Genomic DNA, 25,394 nt, shown 5'->3' with positions numbered 1-25,394 from the left:
ATGACCTCAGCAGTTGAGTCCCTATGTGCTCAGAGCCATTTGAACCATTTTTTGAGTGGAAAGTTTACTCAGAACAGAACCAAAGAAAAGGTGTTGCTAGCTAAGTCAAGAACCAAACTTGTCCGTTGAATAAAATCACACTCAAGGAACAAGGTGCCAGGTAATTTCTAAACTACAATGAATGTAACAGGCTAAGAAAATTCACAAATAGCTTAACTCCCACGCACCTCACCCACCACAGGCAACTCTTGCCCAGTGGGCACACGATTAGGGAAATACAGGAGGCAGCCTGCACAAATTATGCCATTCGAGATACCAACTACAGTCGAGCAAGGAAACGGAACTTCCAGAATCCAGAAGTGCACGAACAGTTTCCCGGCTAAACCGAGTACAAACATGTGAAAGAGCACATTAAGGGTGCCGATACGCGCACAGTGAGTGGAAAGTTTGCCGGCCGAAGTGGCCGTGTGGTAAAAGGCGCTGCAGTATGGAACCGCAAGACCGCTACGGTCGCAGGTTCCAATCCTGTCTCGGGCATGGATGTTTGTGATGTCCTTAGGTTAGTTAGGTTTAACCAGATCTAAGTTCTAGGGGACTAGTGACCTCAGCAGTTGAGTCCCATAGTGCTCAGAGCCTTTTGAACAATTTTTGAGTGGAAAGTTTACTCAGAACAGATTTACCCCGCATCCCGTGGCGTCAGATATTAGGCCTAGGACCACGTCGCACCGGGCACTTGCGCACAGCTGAACTGCTGACACTAAACCAAAACAATGTTTACCGGATAATGAATCAAATGGCAACTGCTCATGAGTGCCATATCGAATAGGCGGTTGAGACTGAAAACCCTTATCCTGATCTCGTTGCTAGTCAGAAAATCTAATTGCCTCTATACAACAAAGTAACTATTTTAACTCAGAGAAAGTTGTAGGTTGGCGCGCAAATAACTACCGATCTGCCGCCCTCATGCCTTCTGAAATTTTCGACAGACAATCCTGTTCGTTAACCCTCATGTTAAAAGTTGAGACAGAAATGCGAACATGCACAGTATAACTAAAGGACTCTGTAGATGCTGGTACCTACCGATAGAGTACCCGCACAAGTTCGTTATACATACAAGCTCATAATTTTCTCTCTGGCATACGAGACCTGAGGTGTCTTTGGTACCTTTACTTCCAAGTGTCTCAGGCAACAAACGGCTTAACAACCACTTCGACAAAGGATAAAGCAAGAAAAGTATCACGGAATGAGAAATGTGTAAGGCATCAGCATGAAATTTAAATAGGACAAGTAACCGCGGCACCTTTCGAACTTGATTTAAGTGATCAATAGATAAAAAGAGAACTTGATCTAGGTGATCATTAGATAACTTGGAAATACCACGAAATAAACACACAATCGGGTTAGGTAATTTAGCAATAGCATAAGAGCCTAAACAACCGGCCTATTTTAAATCTAGTAACTGATTTATTTCAAGTCCCATAACTAACTGTAGGCTGAACTACCCTGTTAACCTTGTTATAAACTAGCCACTTCACTATACAAAGTTAGTGAACCAGTCCTAACCTGTAGATCATTCACCTGATCGACCAACAGCTTAACAGTCTCTCTTTGCTGGTAACTGAGCTGAAGGCAATTTAAATCATATATACCGTTACTGCAATGAGCCAGATAGGCTTGGACCCTATACAGTTGCCTATATGTAGCTTGAATACGTTTCAAAAGTTGCAAATTACGATACACTTTTTCCACAGCTACGGATTGAGTAGAAATAGCAGTACCTACCTCTTTAGCGATTTCAGGGAAAATATGAAGTGGGTTATCCACTGCTGCACTCAACCTGGCCGCTAATTCCAGGATGCCACCTTCCGTAGAAAAGTGGCGTTACTTTAATTCATACTGAAGGCATTCACGCTCGAGATACGACTATCCCAAGCAACCTGTGGCCTCCACGACAATAATAGGCTTCCTGAAACAGCACGGTTTTAAACTCTTAAATTAAATACAGGGAATTTCTGTTAAAGGAAACAGAATATAAAATAAATTACTAAATGCAAAATCCTAAAAAACACTTAAGATAAGAATCTAACCTGCAAAAGTCTTGCCACGGATTATTGCCAAAATACTTTCCTCAATACTACGGCACGATAATACGGTCGGTCGTATATTGGGAATAATCTAACATTAAGATTACCCATTGAATTTAGTCATTCATTCTGTGTACAGCTAACACAAATACTCGTACATTAAATGAAGCTGGCAGTGGTCTCCTCAAACAGATATTTCAATAAGCTACCAAGTGCAGGGAATGGAGGGGGGCATAGCATAGCGTCAGAAATACATACCATAAACAAATGATGTGGCAAATATTTGATAGTTCTTGGAATGTCCAATGTGACGCACAGCACCCAGTTCCACACAGCATGCAATATAAAAGCGGGACAAATCAGAAGGCGCAGACAGAAGCTTAATGTCGTAACTCCGACTTCACCAGTCACACAGTCTTGACATAAACAGAATTAACGGCCTACTGGCCCACTATGTCCGGAAATCGGCCCGAAATTCCCTTCAGTCCGCTGTCACTCGATCCCTTGACTCTCACTGCCCCCACGCCTACTTTAGGACTTGCTCTGCCAGAGAAAATCAGCGACAAGCACAATCGATTCGAGCTGCGAATAGCACTGCCGTGTATAATGTCCGAAATCAAGACATGCGAAATAATGTGAGCCCTTTATATCTCAAAGTGTGTACCGAAGGCCCAAGCCTATCGGCTGAATATTTTTAGGACCGAAAACTGGCGTTCTACGGATCGGAGCGTGGAATGTCAGATCCCTTCATCGAGCAGGTAGAATAGAAAATTTAAAAACGGATAGGATAAAGTTAGATATACCGGGAATCAGTGAAGTTTGCTGGCTGGAGGAACAAGACTTTTGGTCAGGCGAATACAGGGCTATAAATACAAAATCAAGTAGGGGTAATGCAGGAGTCGGTTTAATAATGAATAATAAAATATGAGTGGTGGTAAGCTACTACAATCACCATAGTGAACGCATTATTTTGGCCAAGATAGACACGAATCCCATGCCTACTACAGTAGTACAAGTTTATATGCCAAGTAGCTGTGAAGATGACGAAGATATTGAAGAAATGTATGATGAAATAAAAGAAAATTTAATTGTCATGGGTGACTGGAATTCGGTAGTAGGAAATGGGAGAGAAGGAAACGCAGTAGGTGAATATGGATTGGGGCCAAGAAATGAAAGAGGAAGCCGCCTGGTAGGATTTTGCACAGAGCACAACTTAATCATAGCTAACACTTGGTTCAAGAATCATAAAAGAAGGTTGTATACTTGGAAGAAGCCTGGAGATACTGACTGGTTTCAGGTAGATTATATAATGGTAAGACAGAGATTTAGGAACCAGGTTTTAAATTGTAAGACATTTCCAGGGGCAGATGTGGACTCTGACCACAATCTATTGGTTATGAACTATAGATTAAAACTGATGAAACTGGAAAAAGGTGGGAATTTAAGGAGATGGGACCTGGATAAACTGAATAAACCAGAGGTTGTACAGAGTTTCAGGGGGAGCATAAGGGAACAGTTGACAGGAATGGGGGAAAGAAATACAGTAGAAGAAGAATGGGTAGCTTTGAGAGATGAAGTAGTGAGGGCAGCAGAGGATCTAGTAGGTAAAAAGACGAGGGCTAGTAGAAATCGTTGGGTAAGAGAAGAAATATTGAGATTAATTGATGAAAGGAGGAAATATAAAAATGCAGTAAATGAAGCAGGCAAAAAGGAACACAAAACGTCTCAAAATTGAGATCGACTGGAAGTGCAAAATGGCTAAGCAGGGATGGCTAGAGGACAAATGTAAGGATGTAAAGGCTTATCTCACTAGGGGTAACACAGATACTACCTACAGGAAAATTAAAGAGACCTTTGGAGAAACGAGAGCCACCTGTATGAATATCAAGAGCTCAGATAGAAACCCAGTTCTAAGCAAAGAAGGGAAAGCAGAAAGGTGGAAGGAGTATATAGAGGGTCTATACAAAGGTGATGTACTTGAGGACAATATTATGGAAATAGAAGGGGATGTAGATGGAGATAAAATGACAGATACGATACTGCGTGAAGAGTTTGACAGAGCACTGAAAGACCTGAGTCGAAACAAGGCCCCGCGGGAGTAGACAACATTCCATTAGAACTACTGACAGCCATGGGAGAGCCAGTCCTGACAAGACTCTACCATCTGCTGGGCAAGATGTATGAGGCAGGCGAAATACCCTCAGACTTCAAAAAGAATATAATAATTCAAATCCCAAAGAAAGCAGGTGCTGACAGATGCGAAAATTACCAAACAATCAGTTTAATAAGTCACGGATGCAACATACTAAAGCGAATTCTTTACAGACGAATGGAAAAAAATGGAAGAAGCTGACCTCGGGGAACATCAGTTTAAATTCCGTAGAAATATTGGAACACGTGAGGCAATACCGACCCTACAACCTATCTTAGAAGCTAGATTAAGGAAAGGAAAACCTACTTTTATGGCATTTGTAGACTTAGAGATAGCTTTTGACTATGTTGACTGGAATACTCTCTTTCAAATTCTGAAGTTGGCAGGGGTCAAATACAGGGAGCGAGAGGCTATTTAGGATTTGTACAGAAACCAAATGGCAGTTATAAGAGTCGAGGGACATGAAAGGGAAGCTGTGGTTATGAAGGGAGTGAGACAAGGTTGTAGCCTCTCCCCGATGTTATTCAATCTGTATATTGAGCAACCAGTGAAAGAAACAAAAGAAAAATTCAGAGTAGGTATTAAAATCCATGGAGAAGAAAAAAAACTATAAGGTTCGCCGATGACATTGTAATTCTGTCAGAGACAACAAAGTACTTAGAAGAACAGTTGAACGGAATGGATAGTGTCTTGAAAGGAGGATTTAAGATGAACATCAACAAAAGCAAAACAAAGATAATGGAATTTAGTCGAATTAAGTCGGGTGATGGTTAGGGAATTAGATTAGGAAATGAGACACTTAAATTAGTAAAGGAGTTTTGCTATTTGGGGAACAAAATAACTGATAATGTTCGAAGTAGAGAGGATATAAAATGTAGCCTGGCAATGGCAAGGAAAGCTTTTCCGAAAAAGAGAAATTGTTTAACTTCGAGTATAGATTTAAGTTTCAGGAAGTCGTTTCTGAAAGTATTTGTATGGAGCGTAGCCATGTACGGAAGTGAAACATGGACGAAAACTAGTTTGGACAAGAAGCTTTTGAAATGTGGTGCTACAGAAGAATGCTGAAGATTAGATGGGTAGATCATATAACTAATGAGGAGGTACTGAATAGGATTGGGGAGAAGAGAAGTCTGTGGCACAACTTGACTAGAAGAAGGGATCGGTTGGTAGGACATGTTCTGAGGCTTCGAGGGATCACCAATTTAGTATTGGAGGGCAGCGTGGAGGATAAAAATCGTAGAGGGAGACCTAGAGATGAATACACTAAACAGATTCAGATGGATGTAGGTTGCAGTAGGTACTGGGAGATGAAGTAGCTTGCACAGGATAGAGTAGCATGGAGAGCTGCATCAAATCAGTCTCAGGACTGAAGACCACATCAACAACCGTGAAGTGAATTCTGATGAACATCCTGAAAGTACAATGGCGGAACTAGAACAGCAAGCTTGGAGACATTTTTATAATGTTGTGGATCGTTTCTTGCCAGAATAGCAGCCTGATTACAGGGAAATAATTGGAGAAATTATATAGTGGTTTAAATAAGATGCAAGTCACAAAGCCAGTGGGCTAGTTGGGCCGATAGTCACATGCACTCAGTATCGGTAATTCTAGAATAGCCTGCAGAGAGTATCGAAAGTTTCTAAAAACTGAATACCTATAGCGGTATAGACAGCACGTAAAATACCAATCCAGAAATGGATTAAAAATTATATAAATTTACTGGGTCGGTCAATTAGTAGAACATAATTTCACATGACACACCTAATATTTAGTGAGACCATTATACCGAATAGAGATGTTTCTTTTTGCCACAAGCTACTTACGACTTCAACGAAAAATGTACTTAAACCGTGAGCTGGTTCGTCCGACGTTAATCATTGTTGTCTGCTTGCGCCAAAATGAGTTAAAGCCAAACTAATACATAACTGCTTCGCAACGAAACAAAGGTTTAATTTATGTTTTATGTTAACGAGACTTGTTGTACCTATAATTAGGCTACATTTGGAACAGACTCGCTTTGTGTTAGCAGTACATACTGTAACATGTCAGGTATCATATGATATGTTTCGAATAAAGATAGTGATAGTTCTGAAAGGGCTATAAAAGTCCCAGAGTGGAAGGCGCAGTAAGTACCTCTGAAAGCTCTGCAGTAATTTCTGAAACGGGTTCACTCAGTAACATCGCTTCTTTTTCTCCTTGATGGAACTTAGAGCTGTGGAACTGTTTTAATACAGTGTATCCATGGATTATTATTAATAAAAGTAACATGTACGACAAAGTTGAGCGGCAAATTTTATTCCTAAAAAGCCTCAGGGATTTAACATTTCGCAGGTATGGATTAAAGGAAAGCTCAACAACCGGATTTGAGGAAATAACCTTAAATATAAATTACATAAGACACTCACATCTGCATCAGCAGTAGTAGAAGTAAGCAAAAAATAATACTTAGCACAGGAACCTATAAAAATATAACAAAAAGTAGAAACGACTGTTCATGGTCCGAAAACATCTTACAAAACTGCAAAATGTCAGAGACCTTATACTGCTATGGCAGCTGATATACACTTAAGAGCCAAAGAAACGTGTACCTGCCCAATATGGTGTAGGGCTCCAGCGAGCACGCAGAAGCGCCGCAACACGAAATAGCGTGAACTCGAATAATGTCTGAAGTAGTGCTGGAGGGAACTGACACCAGGAATCCTCCGGGGCTGTCCTTAAATCCGCAAGAGTTCATGGGAATGGAGGTCTCTCCAGCACAGCACGTTGCAAAACATGATACGTTCAATAATGTTCATATCAGTGGAGTTTGATGGCCAGCGGAAGTGTTCCTGGAGCCACTCTGTACCAATTCTGGACATTTTAAGTGTTGTATTGTCCTGCTGGAACTGCCGAAGTCCGTCGGAATGGACGTTAATGGATGTAGGTGATCAGACAGGATAATTACGTACGTGTCAGTGTTATCAAGACGTCTCTCAGGTCACGTATCACTCCAGCTACAAACGTCTCACATCATTACAGATCAGATCCTCCACCTACTTGAAAAGTCCCCAGCTGCAGGGTCCATGGATTCATGACGTTGTCTCCGTACCCGTATACGTCCATCCACTCGACACAATTTCGAACGACTCTCGCCCATCCAGGCAACATGTTTCAACACCACGCTAATGTCGGTGTTGACCGGCCCAGGTGGGGCTGAATGCTTTATGTCGTGCAGTCATCAAGGGTACATGAGTGGGCTTTCGGCTCCGAAAGCCCACATTAATGGTGTTTCGTTGAATTGTTCCCATGGTGACACTTGTTGATGGCTTTGCATTGTCTCCAGCAATTTGTGGAAGGATTGCACAAATGTCTTGTTGAACGATTCTCTTCAGTCGTCGTTGGTCCCGTTCTAGCAGAATCTTTTTCCGGCCGCAGCGATGTTGGAGATTTGAAATTTTACCGGACTCCCGATATTCACGCTACACTAGTGAAATGGCCGTATGGCAAATTGCCCATTTCATCGCTACCTCGGAGATGGTGTGTCCCATCGCTCGTGCATCGACTACGACAGAATGTTCTAACTCACTTAAATCTTGATAACCTGTCATTGTAGCAGCAGTAACCGATCCAGCAACTGCGCCAGACGCTCAGTGGCGGATCCACAAGTAGGCCCACTAGGCACGGGCCTAGGGGCGGCTTCTTAAGGGGGGCGGCATTTATTGCTCTGTACTCATTTTAATCTTTCACGTTTTAAAATAACTGCGCTTACAAACGACAAATTTTTTAATACAGTTGAACAACATGCCAGTTTAAATAAGGTTTAAGAACGAAATTAAGCAATACAAGCTTGGAAATTTACATGGTTTACTTGGTGACTGAATGGAAATTTAACATTGGATTCCTGTCTGGTATCATGTTCACGATTGTTCTAAATATTTTGAAGTAAGCTGTCAGGAAGGCACTCCACAATACATTGTCTGAAACGCTCTTATTCCGAGAATGTTGTCGGCTTCTACTTAACTCTACCATATTTTCCCTGTGCAAATACCGGGACCCGTGAAAAGATATGATAAACTAATCAGCGGTTTCTTAAATACTGTAACATGTGTGAGCCTCAGTATTTAAAACCCAGCTCTACTTAAATTTCTTGTAGAAATTACAGGGAAGTGTCAAGTCAACCTTCCATTCCTGTAATTCGTGTGAAATTTCTGCAACCTCCGGATCTGAGCTTTGATTTAATGATACCCGTTTAACAAAACTTGTTGATACTGGAAATGTTTTACATTTTTAAGGGGAGCCAGAGGTGCCTATGTTGCCCATGCAAAAATCACTAAGTTTGAGGAACATTTATGAATAAACTACCAAATAGAAAAATTTAAATTTTATTTTACGTATAGAGTGGTTTAGTATTGCAGTTATAACAGAGGGATTTTGAAGTATCTTTTCTAGATTCCTTCCAATTATTTTTTTTATTAATGACCCAATTTTTTTACAAATAATTGCTTTATAATTAAACTAAAATGCAACTACTGAACATATTGCCAAATGGCTGTGTTACAATGTACGTTTGACCACTAGGAGTGCTGTATAAAAATTTCATCTCTGTAGCTTGAGTGGATTTTGAGAAAATGTTCCTTATATTCGAAAAATTCTAATTTATGGGAAATAGCTATCAAAGTTTCTCAATACATTCCTGCACTATAGGATGGATTATCAGGGTTTTCTTCTTCATCCTCCAAAAGCTTCCTCTTCTGCCTTCTTTTCTGGTATGTTGTTCCATCATACTTCATATGCCCTTCTCTTCTTTCTGCTCCTCTTATACTTTGTCTGTCAAAATTTCCTAGTGCTCATACAGTGTTCACCCCAGCTGTAAATCCTAATGCCTTCAGAACTTCACACTTCACACTGTTCCCTTGGTTGTAGGTTGCTATTGCATCATAAATGCCAAAGTGCAGTGATTTTATGCTTACAAACACCGTTTTAGGAATCACTTTCCAAATAAAATTGTTTACGCTCTCATTGGGATTCTGCGTCTATCCGTGTAGACATTTGTGTAACAGTTCTGGCTGTGCTAAGTTATGAAAAATTGGTTTTATTGCATTTATCACAGCTGCTGGCAAACCATGTTTGTGATCATAGTCCTTTTTTGCATTACATTTGCACCAGGAATCTTTTGGCCACGGGCTGTGTTGAGGGTATTCATTGGAAGAGGCAGTATGAAGGAACAATGCCCACACTGTTTTTCGCATGTCACTAACATTACTAGTATTTTGCCTTATAGCATGCCCTTGGTATCTCTGTAGACGTTCAGTCACCTCATCAGTAAGCCTGCCTCTCCCCCCTGTTGTCTTTCCATCACTGAGCTCACTTGAACCCAAAGTTTGTTTGAGCCTTCAAAGCCGTGCACCCATATGCTTTTGCACATGCCCAATGCATTCCAACTTACCAACTACAAATTCATTTCCATATGTTTTCAGTTCCTCTATAGTCTTGAAACCTTTGGAGTCACAATCCTCAAGGTAGTATTTGTACCTAACGTTGTATCTGGGAACTGAACGTTCAAAAGTTTGTTTCACTCCATCCACTTCCATTGCTCCACTTGATCCACTAAAATTTGCCTCACAGGTTCCACTGTACTCTCCCTTGATTTTATTTTTGCACCTACAATGTTTTGATAATATTGCAACATCTATCACTTTTGCACTATCACCACAAGTAGCAGTTACAACCCCATTCAAGGAGATATGACCCCTCTTTTGCCAGGAACCATCTAATGCCACTACCAAATCCCTAGAACCACCGTTAATTTCTACAGATTTCTCCACTGCTTCCTTCATGGTCCAAATTTGCTTGGAGGCGATGGCAAGTTCATAATACCACAAAACAGTTTACCAGCAGCAGACCCTTTTCCAACGGACGGAAGACCATACACAAGTCGAACATTCACATCCAACACTCTAGATCGTCCATTTTCACCAAAGAGACTGGCATGTGAATTGTAGAAAGTCACTTGATACTTGCAACATGCACAGATTATCTTCATCTCACAAGCTAAACCAACGTGCTTTGATATCTCTAGTGCCACTCCTACACTTGAACACATTTTGCACAGAACACTTTATTTCAGCACAGAAGATAATAATCCAATATTCAGTACTTCGTTAATATCATCACTGTCACTAACATATTCACGAATTCTGTCACTTCCACCAGTCAGCTTCTTGCTAGAAGATGTCACAGGGCTATGGTGGGCCATGTGTTGCTTAGCAGAAGAACGCACTGTTTCAGTGATTGTAGTATCGCAACTTGGTATTAGTGTTAATTTTCTTTTCCCTACGTTCTTCCTCTTCTTATATACACGGTTACTAAAACGTGGCATCGTAACCAGAACAACGCTTTACACAAGAAGTATAATACTACCAACAACAGGCGCTACACTGAACTAATTCGAAACGGTAATCAGCAAAGAGACGATATTCCGCGCTCTTAGCGCTTCATTTGTCACAGAAAACAATGTAGCCAACCCCTGCACACTCGCTGTATGCGTAACATAAGGCACTGTATGCGTAACAGGCCGAGAAAATCCCAAGCAGTTCGCCAGGAAGTCACGAGACGGTGTTAGATGCATTCAGCGGCCGCCCATTTCCTCTGCAGGCATGGGGGAAAATGGTAATAACTCCACTTATAGGGCGAGTAGAACAAAAATTCAAAGCTTACATTAAAGAGGAATGTTGCAATTAATTTTAGGTAGCAAAAAAAAAAGTCGTAATTTTTTGGATTTGACCACCTCCGGCTCCCCTTAAATAGATGTTTATACGAAAATTACATAATCAGAATACCTAATAACGTAGGAAATATACTTCACAACAGTTTTAAAATTGTATTTGGTTATTTACTTAGTTACTTTTTTGGCGAAAAGGAAGAAGAAACTAATTTTCATTTGTCTCATTTATTATGCTGAAGCCTGCGCGACATCAAAGTACCGGCCCTGTGCAACGAATAGTACGCGGCATTCCAAATTTTATATTAAAATAATTGAGTAACCTTTTTTTCTTCGAGGAAAGGTTATTTGTATTTTATGTTGTGCATTTGCATGTAGACATAACAGAAATATTCACACAAATGGCAACAAACCACTCAACTGCCAACAAGAGTATTTAAACTCTGTAGTCTTTCTCCTGTGTCCACAGAAACCATTAAAATCTTATAAGAATAGGTGAGATATAAGTCGATGCAGCACACCCCATTGCAAGAAACTGCGAAAATTATTTTCTTTTTAAATTAGAAATATAGTATCAAGAATATTCAGAACATATTTGTATCCCAGCTGAAATCCAGGTGATGCGGGAAACAGAAGCCAAAAAAGGGACTCTCCCGTTTTCTTTACGAGACGAATCCCAAGCGACAGGTGTGCTTCTACTGTTGACGGACAACAGAAATACAGGTGACAAAGAAAATAAATTTTTCTGCATTGTCGTTCTTTCATAGCACAGTTGCGTCGAGTAGTCCGAGTTGGTCATTTCATCGCTCCGTGTTTAAAGGAAAAAACTATGTGGTCGTGTGCCATGTTTAAAGTAAAAAGCTTTGTGCTCTCGTACGGTGTAGTACGATTGGAACTGGGTACAGTGTTTCTTTCTTTCCTTTCACCAATTTCTTTCTTTTGTTTTGACTGTCGGTTGACATTTTTGTAAGTGCCTTAACATGAGTAACAGTGAAAAAAGCAAACGTGCATGATTAAGTGGGTCGGCATTTCGGAATTTATCAAATGAAAGGCGAGAATATGAAGCCAATGTTCTAAAACCGCCTGTCAGAGTAGACAAATTTTTCGCATAAACGTTGTTGGTTCGACTTCGAGTTAAAATAGTACGGATGATATTTCTGGCAGTGCTGCTGTTGTAAAAGAAGTAAATACAGACGAAACAAAAGTTAAAAACGAAGGAAAGCAAATTGTTACTGATTTAGTGTTTCACGAAAACCTAAGTGTCAAGTCAGACATTACAAGAAGAAATATCCCTGTTAGTGGTGATCCTGCAGAATGGTGTGTCAATGAATCAACAATCGACATTCTCTTACAATTTGGCATTAATCAAAATTGTAACGGTGATTTTTCTAATTAAAGAAGATCAATAGGCGATAAAACCAAATATCTGAACAAAAATGTAATTTACTGTAAACTTTTAAATGGTGAATCAACTTTGAGTGATATGCTAGTATACTCCTGTAGCACCGGTGTTGTTTCTTGTGCACCATGTAAATTGTTCGGAGGCAAGGCCGCGATTGCTACTAATGTTATTGCAGATTGGAAAATTATTTCTAATATATTATCTCATCATGAGACTTAACTGGAATACAAATATTCTGAGTTATCACTCTTAATAAGGGAAAAGGCACTTGAAACAGTAGAAAACTCTTTCGAATCATCTGTTAAGACAGAAAAAATATCCTGATGCAGTGTGTTGAAAAGGCAGTTAGCAGTAATGGAGAAGCTAACAAGTGTTGGACTTCCCCTACGTGGACACGTTGAAAGATTCAATTCATTACGCAATGGTCATTTAGTGAAGTCTCTTGAACTTAAAGCCGAGTTTGATCCTTTTCTCTGGTACCAGTCTTTCCCGATTGTTGGATACCATCTTGCTCACTTTATACGGAATGTATGTTTGTTTCTGGAATGGTGATGCTCAGTTCAGTATTGGAAATCGATTCCTAGTACCTATGCAGGGCACCACGTGCAGGAATTAGCTTAACCCCCGATAGGAATGGTAGAATTTAAAATGGCTTCCTGACTTCCGAGTCCCAATTAATAGGTACTAACCATATCTGCAAATAGCTGCAGTCTCGCCCGTGGCCAGCATCTGACCTCATCTCTTACTGCAGGGGAATTATGAGTTACATCGTTGTAGGAGGCTACGGGAGAATTCTACAGACCAGAAGTTGCGCAGGTCTGCACTTTTTTCCATAACCACACATATAAAGGCGACGTAGCTCGTTGCAATTAAAATATCGGATACAAACAATACAGGAATAGCATAAAACTGACACGGGGGACTCCATGGTGGATAACAAGACACAGGAAACAACTACGCAATATAAAGGTGCGTTCTGGTAACTAGTTCAGCCCTTGATCAGAGGGAGACTGTACACGGAAACACAAACTGAAATGATTAGTATTAACGAGAAAGAATGAACTGTAGCTCAAGCAGCGGCAGCACAAAACACTTTCGGGTAAGCTTGGTCAGCTCTGTCGTGCTTACCGATCAATATGCAAACCGTTACGTTTCTGATGATTCATTAACGAAATGATCGCAGTTGCATTACATTTACTGCGAAACAGTACTAACCGGAGTTGTAAGATCCATACCTGCTACTGAGAGCTGTAAGTAAGCACTGGGACATACAAACGGCGGCAACTTCTGCGATATTGTCACGGAGCTTCTCTACCTAACAACGGCACATAGTTGTGGACGAAAGGATCTTTCCTGTCAATTTTGTTACCCAGAGTATCGCAACCCAATAAGCACCTCCGTCAAAGGAACGATCCCTTAGGTAGGACAGACTGGTGTCCTTCGCCACGAGGAAGCCATGATTTGGAATTCGAAATAACGCCTATGTGGCTATACGTCGTATTGCAAGTTACTAGGAATACTGAAGCCAGGGCTTGGGAAACTACTCCGCACCCACGTAACAACATTCCTCTGGTTAGGCAAGCCCATGGTGATATCAGACTGCTTCTGAAAATTAGTTTGATGTGTGTACATGACGATTAATGTCATCGACTTTCAGAATATTAATCGGATCGACCTTTGTGACATTTCAAATTACGTTTAAATTAGCGTATAAATTTAATCTACCGTCAGAAAAGTGAAATGTATTTTGTTATGGTACTCTGTGGACAGTGTGGTAGACTATCCTATTGCACACCTTGTGGTAGCCTAGAGAAAAGTCTCTGCTTTAGTAACCCAAGTGCAGTAACTAATGAGGTTAGTGAACCAGGTGGGACAACTTGTTAGAAAACTTGGAAGAAGTTTAAAATAAAAATAAAAAGTAATGGCCATGGGAAAATAGCGAAAAACCACAATGGAAGGCGATAATGCTGCTTGATCGTCCCTAGCTTCTACGTTAACGAACATGTCCAATGGCACAGGCTGTAGCATGCGAGAAAAGAGATGTTAAGTCGCATCGCGTTTCTACTGTGAGAAAATACAATGATGGTGTTAGATAATTGTAAGTGGTTCATGTTAGAAACAAAAATTATGAACATTATGGTTCGAGTTGATGATAATTGTGAAACAATGTATGAAACTCGGAAATTTATTTCTTTATACGCTTTTAAGCATTTTACTACTCACAATTTAAGTCGAGAGGGATACTTTTATACTTTCCTAAATCTTTTAATTGTTGTTTTTGATTTATTAGTTTTTAATAGAGATCAATTGGATTTTTGGCATTATCAGCTGGACAGAAAATACTATAGCATGCTCGTAATGAATAACTTGTTACTTCATGACATACAAATTTTACTTCCTAATTGAGAATTGATAGGCATTCAATGAAATATAATTTATTATGATTTGGTGCTGAAAGTGAAATAATCAGATTTTTGGGAAACAAGGATTACCTGGTTAATGAAACAGAACACATTGTATTGCTCATAAAGTTAGCGATAAGCTTTCTGCTAAGGAACACACAGCAAAGTAAATGCATTAAGTTAAGTTACGAAAGGAATGAATTAAATCTGCGGGATAACTGTGTGACAGGTTCACAAAAAGCCTTAGAAAACACATTAATGTAGACTAAAGCAAGGCTTATAGTTTGAAGTAGAGGATGAGTAGCTGAAAATATTTTCTGGTGGTACTATAAGGAGATAGGATCAAAGTTACAAAACCCATAATCATTTTTGGAAGGAAATTATAATACTTAAGAAAATTAAATTTTTTTAGAAAATGATATAAAGACAAAGTTATATCGATGAAAAATATCTGCTCAGAGTAGGGACCTTTCAAAATCTCAGGCACTAGTCCAACTGTAACAATTGACATTCAATAGATATAGTCTGCAGGGATAGAGGAATACTACTTGCGTAACAACTATGAAAAAACATACAAGATTATGTGTGAGTGGTTACACCTAAGATTTTTGCTTCACTCATGAATCGTGAAAAGTAACTGATCTATGGCTTACGAAAATCTTTAGAGAATGTGACTCATACTATTCACTAATATTTTTAGATTAAAGGAAGTCTGTTAGAGATGCTGCGAACGTATTTACTAATGTAAGACAAGAAGCTATCTTCTACAAACGATTGTGGTAATGTCATTTTTTATACAGGGTGGTCAGAAATTCCCGTTACAGACTTCTAGGACTTGCAGAGGGGAGTGAGTACATCCAATTTTGAATAGGAACCCATGTCCGGAAACGTCATCTAACGAGACTACAGAGCGTCAAAGTTATAGGCGCGGGCGTCTGTAATGTACGTATACATGGAGCGATTCCGTGATGATGTTACAGACTTTGTAGGTTGATAGAGAATGATTAATTTGAAGTAATGATCCGTGTACCGGATACGAACGAGTCTAAAGTTATAAATTAAACCGTTCGGATACCTCTGACAGTTCAATACATGTACCGGTTCTTGCGTTGCGAAGAATGTTGGGCTGGTAACTTTCATTGGTGGTAGTGTGGACAAAAACGAGAAAAAATATCCAGTAAACGTGGGCTCTAAATTGCATATCTGGGGAGCTATGACCATTCGTTCATCTTCGCTAATGTGAAACACGTTTCCTCTACTGAGCAAGTGTTCATAGCGTAATAATTATAATTAGTAAACTGTAACTGAAATTAGTAACAGATTAAAAAAAAAACATGTATCGTCAGGGCAGCAGATATAGTGACCGCAGTGCCTAAACCCGGCCACAGAGATAAAAAAAAGTTGTTATTAAAGCATAGGACCAGGCAACGCTTATAGAAAATGCTTTTATTGTCTAAATACAGTAATCAGAGTGCATTTGTAAGAGTCAAGAGGCATGAAAAGGAAGCAGTAGTTGAGGAACGACGGAAATAATTTCGGAGAGTATCAACAATGTTATTTAATCACTACATTGAGAATCATATGATGGAAACCGAGGCCACATTAAGAAACGGGATTAAAGTTCAGGGACGGCAAGGGACTTGGAAGTTCATTGGAACGAATTGCACGCACTTTGTAATGAAGTTACAAAATGAATACCATTACACATAAACAAGAGTAGTGAAGTGTAGCAAATGTAGATCAATCGGTGCTGAAAGATTTGGATTAATAAAGGAGGTAATGGACGTAGTAGGCAAGTTTTGCCCGTTGGACAGCAAGACAACTGACGATGACCTAAGTGAAGACGAAATATGACGAAGACCATCAATACCAAGAAAAATGTGTCCGGTAAAAGGATATTTGTCATCAAGGAATAAAATTGAAATATTAAGAAGCACTTTCTAAGATTATTTGTCTCTAATTAGCACTGAGTTTAAATATGTACTATAAAAATTCGGAATAGACAAGAATACAATAATTTCAAATGTTGTACGGCAGGAAGAAAGTTGAAGATTGCATGACTAAATCGCATAACTGATGGTGAAGTACTGAACAGAGTTGGGAAAAAGGAGTTTCTGATGCAGTTTGATTAAAAGAAGAGTCTGGTTGACAGGACACTTCTAAAGGCAATATAATACTGTCAACGAGATAATGAAAGCAAGAAACGATGCTAAATAGTGTGACTGCAAATTATTACGTAAATATACTCCCTTGAATTTTAACACCAAACTTTGTTTAGAAATGGTATGACAATCACAGACCCCTATGATTAGACAAACAAATACATGTTGAAGGAAGCCAACTAATTATTTATCGTGTGTTAGCGTGTGACTTTCCCGATCTTGAACTCAGTCGTCGTACTATGACGAGTTACATCAAAGCCAACCAGCTCACTAGGAATGGATCAGCCCTTTGCTATTTGTGATCCGTGTTAAGTGTGCTGTACAAGTTCTGACACGAAGTGCGAGACTGTTTCGGCTAATTCGTCACCTCGTTAAAGTATTTGTGTTCCAAGTGAAATCTTTTTGTGTCTACGCAGGTCATCATTAGCTCCTTCTATTAAGCATATCTGCACATCGGTTTCCATGGGCCTGCTTTGGAGCTTTGCCGTATTTGCCTTCCAATGTTGAGCAAGTGCACGTAAGATGTGGTGAGAATGTCCACAGTCACTGGATTGTGAGTAGGCGGTCGATGTGATGAAAGTTTTTTTTTTCTTCACTGTCAAGGTAATATACCATCCGACGTGAGATTCCGGCCGGCCGGTGTGGCCGTGCGGTTCTAGGCGCTTCAGTCTGGAACCGCGTCACCGCTATGGTCGCCGGTTCGAATCCTATCTCGGGCATGGATGTGCGTGATGTCCATAGGTTAGTTAGGTTTAATTAGTTCTAATTTCTAGGCGACTGATGACCTCAGAAGTTGAGTCGCTTAGTGCTCAGAGCCATCTGAATCATTTTTGACATGTGATTCTATTGAGAAAAAGAATGTACAAGTATCCTTCACGTTAAGGACTGATACCTGTGAGCACTACTACAAAGCTGCATCCTGAACAAGAACATTATGCTCTGCCACTCACTCTTATTTTACCTCTCGCTGTTAAATAAGGCTTAGTAAAATATATAATAATTTCACATGAATATGTGTGTCGCAAGTAACCACTATGAAAGATATTAACTCATTAAATCGAGAGATAAATGCATCACGAAACAGAAGTTCTTGTTTTCGTAATGTTAGCCTGAGTCGGATGAAACTAAATCAGTGTTCGCAAGGAACCACTATGAAAGATATTAACTCATTTAAATCGAGAGATAAATGCATCACGAAACAGAAGGTCTTGTTTTCGTAATGTTAGCCTGAGTCGGATGAAACTAAATCAATGTTGACTTAAACTCATCCCTCCTTCCCCTCGCGTCCGACACCCGCTTAGCATTTCCTCATCCTTTTCAAACTCTTAGTAAGTCAAATAGTTCTTCACTCGACAACTTACAGTCATTACTGAAAAGCTGTACAGTGAAAATATCACATTCCTTAATTTATACCATAGAAAGAAGTTAATTCTAGCTCAATGAGTTGAGGAAAACGAATAAAAATGAATTGCACGAAAAATCTGTAGACGAAACTGTCTGGCATAGTCTCCTCACGAAAGGGAACTATATTAAATATTACATCTGAATGATACTGTAAACGAAAACAATTGTTAAAATACTTACAGAATGTTCTACGAGGTAGACTGTACAGGAATTTTTCTCACAGAACAGAGCTCCAATCAAAACTGCCGATAATACCCTTAATAAGGATGCTGTCACGCAATTAGGGAACTTATAAGACAGGCCATGTCGATAGTAAAGAGGATGTTACTAGACGGGACGGGGAGCTGTCAAATATTGTATCGTAACAGGTGCATAATACGGCTCATTATGGGTAGTTTCCTAACCAGGCGTCATGTGCATGACACGCAACACTCCATACTGAAATTCCTTCTTATACATGGCATCCATGTCATTGTACTGGAATTCATATAAAGTAACAGAATATATTACTTTCATCTATAATGGCCTGGGCTACACAGAGACAGAATTGAAGGAATTTATTATTAGCATAAAAGATCAAGATACGGTAGCTTTTCAGCTACGTAACTATAATCGAAGTTAAATTATTGTATACTGCTGATCCCACGTAGGAGACGCAGTCAAGTGTTTTAACTTATTCCCAAAGTTATTCAGTTCTTTTCAAAGGAAGCCATAGAGGAAATCAAAGGGAAGTTTCGAAATGTAAGTAATGTCACAGCAGAAGAAATAAAAACCTTGAAATCCTCCTACCCCTTTTTATATTTACTCTTGAGTACATAACTGTTTTGACGTCAGTGTAAATGAAATGAAGATATTCTCCATTTAATACAGAATTTTGACCAATGAATGGATTATAATGTGATGAGACTTTAGTTAACGATATATCCAGAAGCGTGAAGGAATTTCATTGTGCAACGAAAAATATTGGGAACTTGAGGATACTTGGAGGTAATTGTTTTGTAAATAAAACCGCTTTTCACTGCTGCCACTTAAGTTATTTTTCCCAGACGGGTTTCGCCGTTTTCTTTTTCTAAGACATCATCAAGAGTATGATTTGCTAATCTGAGTTTCCTCGTATCCGCTCTGGAGGCCGCACTACCACTTTATTATCGACGGATAAGCACAGTATTGAGGCCTGACGCTTTTCGCACTGTTTGCCATGTTTCTCCTTCTTCTTTGTGGTGTACTACTGTTCTTTTGCCACTCGATATAACTATATCTTAGGATACTTTGCTTTCAACAATGTAAATATCTTGCAATATTTACGTTCTTAAAAGCACAGTGTACGAAAAAATATCGTGCATTCAATCAATTAAGTCCGCACTGTTTACCGATTTAAGCGAGAATGAAGAGAAAATTGCAACAATCCGGGCAAAGATAAAAAAGAATAAATTGCATCAGGGTGAAAAAATAATTAAAGAAAAATTAACATTACTTTGGACTATTATTCATCAAACAGACAGCAAAATTTCGTGTGAAAATTACATTTGCCCTCCAGTGCACCCCATAGTTTGCAATACCACAAAACATCAAAATCGGAGCACATGTAAAACCGTTTAATTTCTAAGTTCAGTAGAAACGTATGTTACGGTTTGCATTAACAGAGGAATACATGGAGGACCGTTATCTATCCTTGAACGTGAAATAAAGTTTCTGGCCATAAGCAGTGGATGTAATCTTAGTGACAAAGAAAATACATCTGTAAAGATTAATATTCTGTAAACGAAGTATTACGCCAACACGCGTTTGCAAGCAACATTGTCACCACAAATTGCCGTATGTTGCAGCATAAAAGTGGTCAACGATATGAAACATTAGACGAAGTAGTCGAATTAGAGCAGACCGTATCCATAAAACCTGACTAACTCCAGCGGCCCTGGAAACACAATTTTGCTTTGTCTTACAGTGCAGTTGGGGAAGCTACGTCAAATATCACCAGCGCGACCCAGGACTGGTCGGTAAGACAGATGTCCCCAAGGAAGGGCAAGCGGGAACACTTGTCCCCTAGTGGAATCTCGATTGAACTGCAGGTTTAACTCTGTTGAACCAGACGGGAAATACTGTTACTTTTGGTTATAACTCTGTTCACGGGAAATTATAATGACTGGTAGATGCAATGATATTCTGGCGCTGTTATCCAGTCAATATGGAGTGAAGCTATACATAAACGTGTCGAAAAGGTGTCATTAGTTGTCTCTCTGTTACTTCCGCGCACAGCTGTTTTCGAACCGCAGATTCTCTGGCACGCAGATTCCGTACAGAATTTCCAGACCGATATATACATGGATGCAGTACATGTGGCCGTCATCCATTCTCCAGTTTGCATAAGACTGTCCTCCCATTTGTTGCACAACGGAATGAAATCAGAAGTCTATCGTGTTATATGGGCGAAGAAGACCCATACTGGCGTTCTGAATATAATTTCGTTTTACACCCAGAGCTATTGTAGCGGTCTCTGAAGAATATGGCCAGACTATACTTCAGGTGCGTACTTTATACTTAATCTTCTGAGCTAAATACATCAGTCGAAAAATAAATCTCAGTTTCTGCGATAGATGAGAGGATAAAAAGAGTGAAACGTCAAGATGCGGAAGATGTCCTCTCCAGCAAATGAGGATTTCTCAAACACTAACGGGGGCAACACAGCGCCAAATGCAGCCACAGGGTTACGAATTCCGCAGTCCCGATGCTCTCACTGTACAAGAAATAGTGTGACGGTGACTGTCTTGGTTCAGTTATAGACTGTTAAAAGTGGAATCTGCCTGATAATGTGAGGGTAATTTTGGGAGATTCCCGACCAGTCAGCACAAAAATGTAGTTCCTCCAAATAGACTTTATTCGACTTCGCTTATGCCAATAAACATTAAAAATTGAAAGTATAAATGTCACGAAATAAATCCATTAATGTGACGAGACGTGAAGTTTCGTCAGCAAACAAACTGTGTTATTCATGTCGTCAAATTGCAACGCTGAATAAAGGTTTATGTTCTTTATTCCCTGTTTCTTCAACTCGTGGAAAATTAAAGCGATGCTTTTGTTGGTTAGGTTTCTTACTATTCAAGAGGATTTGCTCAGTCATTTTAAATTCATATATTTCTGAGTTTTAATTTCAATTTCAGTCTGACAGTAGTGGAATATAATGAAGGTTTTAGCAATATTCTGTACCAATATCTCATAGCTCTAAGGTTACCCTGGATGTAATCGTAATGTAACATAATTTCAGGGATTTTAATTAACAAATGGTTCAAATGGCTCTGAGCACTATGGGACTTAACATCTATGCTCATCAGTACCCTAGAACTTAGAACTACTTAAACCTAACTAACCTAAGGATATCACACAACACCCAGTCATCACGAGGCTTTAATCAATTAACATTATCAGTATCAAAACGTAGCACTGTGAAATGGCATACTTTTGGGTATAAAAGGAATCAGATTTAAAATACTATGTGGAAAGTTATCAGTCGTTTGAGATATAGTTAGTTTAGTAAACTAATCTGCAGAAATTAGTGCTTCTGGCAAGACATCTTCTCAGACTCTTCGAATTTGTTACATCTAAAATGTCATTTATAGAACTTTAACCCCTCTGGAAAAAACACCATAGGTTACCCAGCCACCACATCCAAAGTACAGGGTGCAGTTTAGCTATGCAGCGGAAGTCCGTGGCATTCCTAGTAGACGAAGCCTCGGCATAGACTGTCTTCGCACATCGTCAATAACTTACAGCTTCCTTCCAGATAAATGATACGGGAGACTTTTTCAAATGAGTGAAATCCGATTTGCATAAGGCATAGTAATTATCTCTGAGACGACATGGAATTTGGAATGAAAGGTGCCTTGTATTGATGCTATGAACGTGAAAGTGAACCACATCTAGTTAAGGGTTATGTAATGGTCAGTTTATACCGGCTAAATTAATAGGGGAAATGAGGCAGCAAGAGTATTAAATTTTCTTTTCTGGCAGCAAAATGAATCATCACAGCAGAAGAAGACAACATTTTCGAGAAAGGTAGAAATGAAAATAATGAATTAAAACTAATTACTAGGAAATTATATTGAAAATATGTGCTGGAGAGTAACAGTGTTTGAAAGTAAGCGTGGACGTCACGCAGCAGAGACAAGAAGAGAGAACTTGTTATCACATGGAGCATTACAGATGAAACCCACAAGCACGTCATTCAGTAAAGTTCGACAATCCGAAAGGTTGCTACACACAGAGTGTCAGTTCTCAATTCCCCAGCAAATATTAGTTTTACACCGTTGCGAAATACGTCATTTTATGATATAAGATCTATATTTCAACATTTACGTAGTCATCATCAGCGCTAAAAATTACAAAATAGGAGAATCAGGACCCAATACAAGATAGCTAACTATGAATAGTACGTGCTAACATGAGAACAACATACCTATATACACTCCTGGAAATGGAAAAAAGAACACATTGACACCGGTGTGTCAGACCCACCATACTTGCTCCGGACTCTGCGAGAGGGCTGTACATGCAATGATCACACGCACGGCACAGCGGACACACCAAGAACCGCGGTGTTGGCCGTCGAATGGCGCTAGCTGCGCAGCATTTGTGCACCGCCGCCGTCAGTGTCAGCCAGTTTGCCGTGGCATACGGAGCTCCATCGCAGTCTTTAACACTGGTAGCATGCCTCGACAGCGTGGACGTGAACCGTATGTGCAGTTGACGGACTTTGAGCGAGGGCGTATAGTGGGCATGCGGGAGGCCGGGTGGACGTACCGCCGAATTGCTCAACACGTGGGGCGTGAGGTCTCCACAGTACATCGATGTTGTCGCCAGTGGTCGGCGGAAGGTGCACGTGCCCGTCGACCTGGGACCGGACCGCAGCGACGCACGGATGCACGCCAAGACCGTAGGATCCTACGCAGTGCCGTAGGGGACCGCACCGCCACTTCCCAGCAAATTAGGGACACTGTTGCTCCTAGGGTATCGGCGAGGACCATTCGCAACCGTCTCCATGAAGCTGGGCTACGGTCCCGCACACCGTTAGGCCGTCTTCCGCTCACGCCCCAACATCGTGCAGCCCGCCTCCAGTGGTGTCGCGACAGGCGTGAATGGAGGGACGAATGGAGACGTGTCGTCTTCAGCGATGAGAGTCGCTTCTGCCTTGGTGCCAATGATGGTCGTATGCGTGTTTGGCGCCGTGCAGGTGAGCGCCACATTCAGGACTGCATACGACCGAGGCACACAGGGCCAACACCCCGCATCATGGTGTGGGGAGCGATCTCCTACACTGGCCGTACACCACTGGTGATCGTCGAGGGGACACTGAATAGTGCACGGTACATCCAAACAGTCATCGAACCCATCGTTCTACCATTCCTAGACCGGCAAGAGAACTTGCTGTTCCAACAGGACAATGCACGTCCGCATGTATCCCGTGTCACCCAACGTGCTCTAGAAGGTGTAAGTCAACTACCCTGGCCAGCAAGATCTCCGGATCTGCCCCCCATTGAGCATGTTTGGGACTGGATGAAGCGTCGTCTCACGCGGTCTGCACGTCCAGCACGAACGCTGGTCCAACTGAGGCGCCAGGTGGAAATGGCATGGCAAGCCGTTCCACAGGACTACATCCAGCATCCCTACGATCGTCTCCATGGGAGAATAGCAGCCTGCATTGCTGCGAAAGGTGGATATACACTGTACTAGTGCCGACATTGTGCATGCTCTGTTGCCTGTGTCTATGTGCCTGTGGTTCTGTCAGTGTGATCATGTGATGTATCTGGCCCCAGGAATGTGTCAATAAAGTTTCCCCTTCCTGGGACAATGAATTCACGGTGTTCTTATTTCAATTTCCAGGAGTGTACGATGTCACATCCGGTTACATTAGTCCGAAGTTTCACGTAATTAACAACTCCATTTGTCTTGAGCACTTTTATCTCAGTTATATCCATTGTTTACGTAAAACTCACATATCTTTGGCTTACAGCGAAACCAAGGCCAAAGTTACGCATTATTTACGTAAATATGCACACCATTGGTGTAATATATAAATTATTCCAAGCTCAAAGATATGCATTATATACGAAAAAATGTTACCTCTGAATGTGAAAACTCTGTAGTCTTTTAAACATCTATTCTCTGTGTTTATTGGAAAGGTAAGAGAAAAATAAATAAAAATAAGGAAGTTATTGTAACCCTTAAACATACCTGTGATAGGTAACCATTTCTCTTCGTTACTGACTTAATATTAAAGTGATGCCAGAGCCAAAGTAATTCGTTATTTGCCTACACATGCATATCACTGGCGCAACATTAAAATAATTCCGATGTCAAAGATATACATACGCACACACTCACATCTCTGTATTTCGTACGTCAAAATTCTGTGCTCCTTACAAACATGTAATCCCTCCAAATATTATACGTCAGATATACTGAAGAACCAAAGAAACTGGTAAACATATCTAATATTGTGTAGGGCTCCCGCTAGCATGCAGAACTGCCGTAACACGACGTGGCGTGGACTCGACTAATGTCAGAAGTAGTGCTGGAGAGAACTGACAACATGAATCCCGCAGGGCTGTCACTAAACCCCTAAGAGTACGATGGAGTGGAGATCTCTTCTGAACAGCGATTTGCAAGGCATCTCAGTTATACTCAATAATGTCCATGTCTGGGGAGACTGGTGACCTACGGAAGTGTTTAAACTCAGAAGAGTGTTCCTGAAGCCACTCTGTAACAGTTCTGGGTGTGTGGGGTGTCACATTGTCCTGCTGGAGCTGCCCGACTCCGTCGGAATGCACAGTGGACATGACAGGATGCAGGTGATCAGACAGGACGCTTACGTACGTGTCACCTTCACATCCGTATCTAGATGAATCTGGGGTCCTATGTCACCCCAACTGCACACGCCCCACACCGTTTCAGGGCTTCTATCAGCTTGAACAGTCCCCTGCTGACATGCAGGGTCCATGGATTCATGAGATTGTCTCTATACCCGTAGATGTCCATCCGCTCGATACAATTTGATACGAGATTCTTCCGACCAGGCAACATGTTTCCGGTCACCA

The sequence above is a fragment of the Schistocerca piceifrons genome, chromosome 3, assembly GCF_021461385.2.
Source record: "Schistocerca piceifrons isolate TAMUIC-IGC-003096 chromosome 3, iqSchPice1.1, whole genome shotgun sequence".
NCBI classification, from domain to species: domain Eukaryota; kingdom Metazoa; phylum Arthropoda; class Insecta; order Orthoptera; family Acrididae; genus Schistocerca; species Schistocerca piceifrons.
The sequence above is the reverse complement of the archived record's forward strand: the minus strand, read 5'-3'. Positions refer to the sequence as shown.